The sequence below is a fragment of the Prionailurus viverrinus genome, chromosome B1, assembly GCF_022837055.1.
Source record: "Prionailurus viverrinus isolate Anna chromosome B1, UM_Priviv_1.0, whole genome shotgun sequence".
NCBI classification, from domain to species: Eukaryota; Metazoa; Chordata; class Mammalia; order Carnivora; family Felidae; genus Prionailurus; species Prionailurus viverrinus.
In genome coordinates, this window is record NC_062564.1 from 41,191,753 (window position 1) to 41,197,761 (window position 6,009).

Below are 6,009 nucleotides of genomic sequence, written 5' to 3' on the forward strand. Positions count from 1 at the left end.
CACAACTTGGGGCTCATGCCCCTTCCCTCCTCAGGTGGGGGCTGCCGGCCCTGATTCTAAAGGGCTGTGCCTGAGGTCTCTGGGGGGCAGCTCGTGTGAGCGGTGCAGCGTGGGGAAGTGGGGGAGGGTAAAATGAGATGCCCTTTAGTCTCGGCGACTCGGAAGGAAGGAAGAAGAGCATAGAGATGCTTCTGGAGGGTGGCACCCACTGGGAAGGCACAGACAATTTGGAGCATGCAGACAGGCTGTTTGATGTTTGGTTTGCCACATAAAAAAATAAGGCACTCACTTTTGGAAAGTGATAGAAAATCAAGCCAAAACGGGAAAACTGGAAACCAAATTTATATCCCTAAGAAATGATATTGAAGCTCCTGGTTATTCTGTCCATGTTTTTATTTAATTCAGAAAGTACAGCCGAGAAGTTAATAAATGATTTTCAAGAGGGGTGATAAAAGATAAATGCCAAGGGTTTGCAGCACAGGACCAGGTGACTGTGGGGGTGGGGTTGTCTAGAACATTCCATGGAAAGACTTCACGTTCATCACCAGGGTGCCAGGGACAAGGCAGCGTGACACACAGAGCCACCTGCCAATGGAGAGTTTATCAAGTTTAGCAGGCCCCCTGCCTCAGGGAGGTGGCTTTGGCAACATCGGAAGGACAAATCAAAGGTGCCGACATCCCAGGGAGAGGAAATCTGGCTGTGGGCGGGTGCCTGGCTGCAAGGACAGTCACAGACCGTGAATTCCTGCCCTTGTCGGGGTCAAGACACATGGCTGCAGAGCAAGTGCGCCCTTCCACAAAAATCCCCAGTGCTCTTGGGGAAAGGAGACCCAATGTTGTGTGGAAAGCAGAAAGCAGAAGTGGAAGGAAAGGTGACAAATTAGTGTTGAAAAGGGCACCTGCTTCCATTTCTCCTGTAGGAAGCCCCTCTGGCCAGCATCCCTCCTGTTCCCTGAATACTCAGGGACACAAGCCCCAGAGGCAAGGGTCCTTTGCAAGTGGGAGTTCTGTGGGCCAAGGACTGTTGCATGCCAAAGAAAAACGAAATTTGCTAGCCGAATATTTTTTTAGACATTTTGCAAGATGCACGGCCTCCCTGACAATTTTTAATGTACTAACTGCCTGGTCCAGTGAGCTGATTAATTGGTGCTGGAGAGATCAATAAAAAACAGAAAATTAAAACAATTTTAAAGTGATTAAGTAGTTTAACACCTGTCTCCCGTCACGTCAGCGCAGGAAGAAAAATAAAGCAGGTGTCGAAGGGGCCTCCTGAAGCAAGAGAAAACAGCGCCTGCCTCGGAGAAATGACAAATCACAGCTGGCGGATCAATCTGAGTGCAGGCAGCCCTTCCCCAAGCCCACCTCGGCGGCAGGAACCAGAGACCCCCAGGAGGCTGGCACCTCCCCTGGTGGCTCCTTCAGAGCCACTTCTCAGCTAGGGAGGAACAAGTCTGTCCAGACCCTGAAAACAGGGCAGGAGGGAGTGAGGGGAGCTGAGGAACATCTTGGCCTAGAACTCTGGATGGGATGAGGTGAGAAGGCACCAGCTAACCTTCTCCTGACCTCCCTTCCAGCCAGTCAGAGCTGAGTCTGTGCTATGTGGAGGGGTTCAAAGGCAACGAAAATGCATTTGGAGAGCTGTGGGGTCAAGACAGGGAAACGCACAGTCAAAGCTCTCTAGGATTAGCTTCAGGGCTCCACCCTTACTCCCTCCAACCTCCACCTTCCCCTGGCCATATCTACAGGTGTGCAGATACCTGCTCTGATGGCTCAAATGTCCCTTGTAACTCCTCCGTGCCAGCCTCACTCTCTTTGCCCCTGTCAGCAGCTTCAATGGAAGCTGAGTCACTCCTATCCCATAGTTTACTGTATTTGACTCCGAATCACCAGAAATAAATTCACGGAGCTCAAGAAACCCTAAGATGGTTCTTCTCCAACTTCCCCACCAAAGTCCTAACAGCAGAGTAGAAAGAACGTGGACAGGAAAGTGAGGGGGAATTCACAAGTGGAGAGGTAAGCCCCCAAGCGAAACATTTCACAAGTCTCCTGTTTTACCTTGAAAGTGGACTTGAATTTTGCACACCCAAAATGCAGAATATACTAAATGATACTCGTGTTCTGGCACACCACTACACCTCCCTGGAGGTTGGGCTCAAGCCTTAGGCTCAGGCTGTGAGCTCCTTGGGAGGGGAGCTAGACCAGCCTCCAGCACTTGGGGGCGGGATGGGCCACGCCCCTAAAAACCCACATTATTCTCACCTGCTTGCTGGGATGGTCACACGTTTGTTTTCTGCTCTCTAGCTTCCTGTTCGCCTTCAAGGTTCCCTTGAAGCTTTCCCCACCAAGACCAGGATGGAAAAGGAACTCGAAGCAACAAGAGAAACCTTGCAGCACGTTCAAAACATTAAGTTTTAAACATGTTTAAGAGTGTGATCTAAACATTAAGTAACATAAAATGTTTAAGAACATCAAAGCCCTCAGCTGAACTTCTTACTAGCAATTCCCACTTTGTAAGCCTCCCTATTAACACCTGTCACACTAAATAGGAATGGAAAAGGAGTCACAGCAGTTAGAGGCCAGGGTCAAGGAGTTCCAACTGTGAGTTTTAAAGTGTTTTACTAGCCAGATTTTCCTCCTTTCCCCTACTTCCTTTTGGGCTGGGAGCTCTGCTTCTGTATTCAGTGTTTGGGCCTCTCTGTACACAACAATCCATTTGGGGCCTCTCTGTACACAACAATCCGTTTGGAGCTGTCTTAGTCTCGAAGAAAACTTGTCAAACGCTATACAGCAAATTTTATGCCAATGACAAGTCCACACAAAGAGATTTCCAGTTGCTTCGGCTATTGGCCCGCTTTTAAAAATCATCCATACAGCCAAGATCTCCACAAGATATAAACTATCTCTCGGCACTTCCTGCCACACGCTGTGACTCTGGAGACTGGGCCGGGGATGGAAGCGAACAGTCCCCACCATCCAACTCTTCTCACAGATCCCAGATGCCTGCTTGCCAAGGGGGCACACACCCTCCGGGTGTGGCTCTCAGCCGGAAGGGCCGAGTGCAGGGCCGGCCTGCGACACCGCCCAGGCTCCGTGCTACCCACAATGCCAGTGAAGGGCCCAGCCCAGGTACCTCACTGCTCTCGGAAGCAAGCACAAAGTTCTTGACGAGGCGCCCTCGGGCCTGCGGCTGCTCCCTGTAGAGTAAGGATCAGACTGACGAAGATAAAGTTTCCCCGGGCCCAAGTTCCAAACTCGGCTGTTTTGTTTCTGTTAAAATGCAATTGTTTTTCTCTGGAGTGTGCGGTGACTGCTCGGCGTCAGGAAGATGTATGAAAACCTCCACTTCAATTCAGCATCCCTTTTCTCCCAGACAAACACGGTCGGATTTTAATAAATCAAAGAGCCACACTGTTTAATAAAAATTTATTGACTTACAAGTGATTATTTATCAAAAGACCATTAATAGCAGGTGCTGAAATGATGTGTTACTGGGTGGTGCTGGGGAGACTAATAGGAAATCAATGCAGCTGGCCGGCCAGAATGCATATGAGAAGCCCACCCCCCCATCGGCTAGCGCAATTTCACCGGCAAAATACACCAGACGCTACCCCTGGTGCAATGAAAAGTTCCCCCTTTTTATTTATCGTTTACAAATGAAATGATCAATACTTTTAATCTAGAGCAAAATTTATTAACTTTCCCATCGGAGAGAGACATATTGACTGGGGGGAGAGGAGGTGTTAGTGCAGTGGAAGATGGATGGCTGGATGGTCGTCTCTTAGCCTGTCCAAGAGCCAGTGTGCACGCAGCTGCCCTTCCAGCCCACAGGTCCCAGGCCACACGGGGCAAATGCGACTGGAGAAATCGAGTCTGGCCACCAAAGAGGCACGGCGGGCAGGCATGACCCGTGACACAGTGGACTCGCTCACATGTCACGGATGTGGGAAGCACCTGTCCCACAGACCACTGAGTTTCTGTGGTCAGTTTCGGAGAGGAACAGCAGGGTCTGCAGACCCAGAACACTTCTGCAGCACAGCAGGGTGAGATGCTGCTGTGAAGGGCTGGCACAGGATGGTGCCCGAGGACTGGTCGCTGGGCTGGGCTGGGCATTCAGGGCTCTGTGGAGCGCTCCCTGCCACCTCACAGCCAGCCTTTTTTAATCTCTGAAGCGCTGCAATAGCGAGGGGTGGGGAGCTGACACAGTGAAGAACCAAGTTCCGAAAAGTTGGTTCTATCGTCCACGAGGTTGCCATCCCAAACCGCCCCATCAAGCTGAGCTTGCTATCTCCGGCGTGGCTGGCAGCCTTCTCCTGAGCTTCCTCTGACAGGGGAATTTTACTTGCCTGTTTTGAAAACTCCTTCTCTAACTAGCCGGGCGAGGGGGCGGGGGTATCTCATATTTGAGTGAAAACAGCTGATCTCCACATTCAAACCTGCCCGGCCTCGCTTCACCCGGACACAGGGGCCCCTCTGATGGAGTCAAGTTTCACCAGCCCTGATGTTTTGGAGAAATCAAGTGGATACAAACGGACATATTTCTGAATTCGATGGCTTTAGAACTTAGAGCTAAAGTTTGAGCCATGGGTTTAAAAGTTACAGACACTTGAGGTGGGAAGAGCTTTGGAGGCCATCTAGCCCAAGCCCTTAACTGTGGATCAGGAACGCAAGAAAAAGACAACGGCAAATGAGTAGCAGGTTAGGAAGTGGGATTAGAAGCTGGCCTGTGCTTACCCCACTAATTGATGCCGTTAGTTTTATGCCAGGGTCATCCTCATTGTTGCTAGGATCCTGAGGGCAAGAGTATTCTGGACTTGACATTGCCTTACATGTTCTTCCTAGGTGGTGTGAGGTTTTGCAACTCAAGACCCGGCCAGCCATCCCAGATGGAACTCCTTCCTGCCTTATGGATAATGCAGGGCCTGCAGGTCCCCAGTTAAAGAGGATGGTGTAGCCTGAGGACTCTCCATGCTTGTGACAAGCACTAAATAAAGTTTCAGAGAGTGCTTTTTTTGAGGTGTAATGCACATCTCTGCTCCTAGTAAAACAGTAGACTAATCCTAGCTTAGTTCCTGCTAGTATTTCTTTTACACAGCAGTGACTCTAACCCCAGCTTTTGTAACACTCCGCCGTGCCATCAGCAACAGATAGGCCTGTTTTAGTAGTTTCTTATTTTCTCTCATTGTTTTCAGCACACCGATTAAAACCATGATGTAAACGTACTGAACAGCAGACAGCTTTTAAAAAAATAACTTTTAAAAAGGGAACTTGATCTTCAAGACCAATTTTAAAGATCATCCCAGATGGTTGTTAAACACGAAACACTATAAATATCGCCTCCTCTAAAGGCTGAAAACCACTGTTTACTCTTGGTAAAACAGTTCATAAGAGGCTGTTCCCTACAGTCAAAACAGTGTTTTTATTTGAGAGAAAAATAATCTTTCACTGGCTAGCGAGGTGAAAGGTAAGAGGAAAGGGGAGGCTAGGAAGGGAGATAAAGGAACAGGAAGTAGGTAGGGCCAGAGTCAGACTAAGGGCAGAAAAGACAAAGTGCTATCACGTCAGTGGCTCAAGAGCAGGGCTGCCCTTCCACATCATCCCGTCACAGGCCAGAGGGTGGCCTCAGAGAGGCACAGCTTACCACAGCTGGTGCAAATCCTGAAAGGTGTCATGACCATGCTGGGGGGGCCAGGGGAGGGAGTGGGGATGGATGGATGGATGGATGGATGGATGGATGGGTGAATGCTGGGGATGAGGCAACTCTCTCTCTCGTTAGGTATATGAAATTGGTAGACCCTAGAAGCCAGAACTGGTGAGGGTTGCTAGGCTTCAGACCTGCCCTCACAGTGACCGTGGGTGGATGCAGGGACGGCATATGAGGCCTGCGGCTCTCCTCTGGCTGTGTGGGAGCCCACACGCAGCCAGAACCCACCTGGCCCCCTCACTAACCCTTCCAGAACCTCCGTTCCTTCCTTGCCCCCATAGGTCCTTGTTGCTTTCCACCGTCCTTCC